Source organism: Cydia fagiglandana, chromosome 1, assembly GCF_963556715.1.
Source record: "Cydia fagiglandana chromosome 1, ilCydFagi1.1, whole genome shotgun sequence".
In the NCBI taxonomy this organism is placed as follows: Eukaryota; Metazoa; Arthropoda; class Insecta; order Lepidoptera; family Tortricidae; genus Cydia; species Cydia fagiglandana.
The window spans coordinates 5107630-5109123 of NC_085932.1; the positions used below are offsets into that span (position 1 = coordinate 5107630).

Below are 1494 nucleotides of genomic sequence, written 5' to 3' on the forward strand. Positions count from 1 at the left end.
AGCGTTTTTTTTTGTCAAGTCATGTGGTGTTCGGCCGAGCCCCGTTCGGACTCTGGTAACCCCGTCGTTTGATCTGTCACCGATGGCTCGCCACGTAGCTAGCCGTTCTTTTTGGATTTGGAAGAGATCGTAGCAAGGTGGTTCGTTTCCTTTGCCCAGCGGCCTGGTGCTGTCTGATGGCTTCTACCTATATCGCGGTTTAAGCCGCCTTATCGTAAGTAGCTAGTCGATTCCTTAATTGTTTTGGATGGATTTGTTAGTGCAGTGCTGATTGTTTTTATATTATTGCAGCTCGTTGGATGTGAATCGTCCTGGAAATTGAAGCCCCGGGTGCATTGAAATTATGCAAGTCCTTTCCTACGCCCGCTTATTGTCTGCCCCGGGTAAGCAGCGACCTACTCGCAGTCCAGTATATTTATTCGATTCTGTGAATGTCTGTTCCGTTACTTAGTAGTTTTATAAATTTCAGGGTTTCAAGATTTACCGTCTTTATTACAAGTTTACGGGGTGGCCTCAAGATGCCAGCTTCTACAAGCCGAGCTACCAGTGGCAAGGAGCTGTGCCAGGCATTTCCATACTTCCACGCAGAGGTTCCTGGCCAACGTGGCGGTTGTATTGTTTACGGTCTTTCGAAGTTTTGGAGGTTAGATCGACCCTTTATTTAATATTTATTACTGAACCAGAGATGCTGGTTCTGGCGCCCTCATACCCTTAGTACCTTTTAATTTGTCCGTCAGTAGGCTGCTTCTACCAAAACATTTTTAAAAAGAGTTCGCTATACCCATAACTGTTCCCTCAACACTTAAATAAGAGTCTGATGCTCATGTAATTTAGATAAGAGCTAGTTTACCTTAAGTTCCTGTCATTAAGGCCCTTAAGGCTCTCCGGGTTAATTTTGAAATTATTTAAATAAATGTTTTAATCATATTGTCTAGTTTCCTTAATTAATTAAGAAAATATTCCATATTAATACCCCAAAATAATAGTTGTTTCAACACCATTTGAATATTGTGTTTAGAGCTCCTTGCATTAGGTTGGATATGGTGCTGAGGCAAGGGCCTTTGACGATAACTACAAGGTCGTCGGCATATCCTTGTGTGTCAAAGTCTTGGCCTGACATGATTGCAAGAAGTTGGTCCACTGCTAGGGTCCATAATAGTGGGGATAGAACGCCTCCTTGTGGGCACCCTCTAGTGGTATAAAATGCATGCTCTATATTATTCATGGTCAAAGTGGCTACTCTGTTCGAGAGCATGCTATGTACCCATCTGGTGGTGATTTCGTCTACTCCCTTTGATGTCATACCATTGAGTATGGTCTCTGTGGGCGTGTTGTCGAAAGCACCTTCAACATCAAGGAACGCACATAGAGCGGTTTGCTTTTCCTCTAGGGTTTTTTGCACCTTGTCAACCAGGTCGAGTAGGGCAGTCTCCGTAGATTTTCCCTTTTGGTAAGCATGTTGGTTTACGCTTAGTGGTCTCTCCACCAGGTATT

General features: G+C 43.7%; 1 long non-coding RNA gene across 1 annotated transcript; it reads left to right on the forward strand.

Annotated features, from left to right (window-relative positions):
* Nucleotides 1-231: 231 nt before the first annotated feature.
* On the forward strand, nucleotides 232-927 carry LOC134679849 (uncharacterized). The gene is made up of 2 exons (XR_010100403.1): nucleotides 232-383; nucleotides 470-927. It is a non-coding gene; the product is annotated as an uncharacterized LOC134679849 (long non-coding RNA).
* The last annotated feature ends 567 nt before the right edge of the window (nucleotides 928-1494 follow it).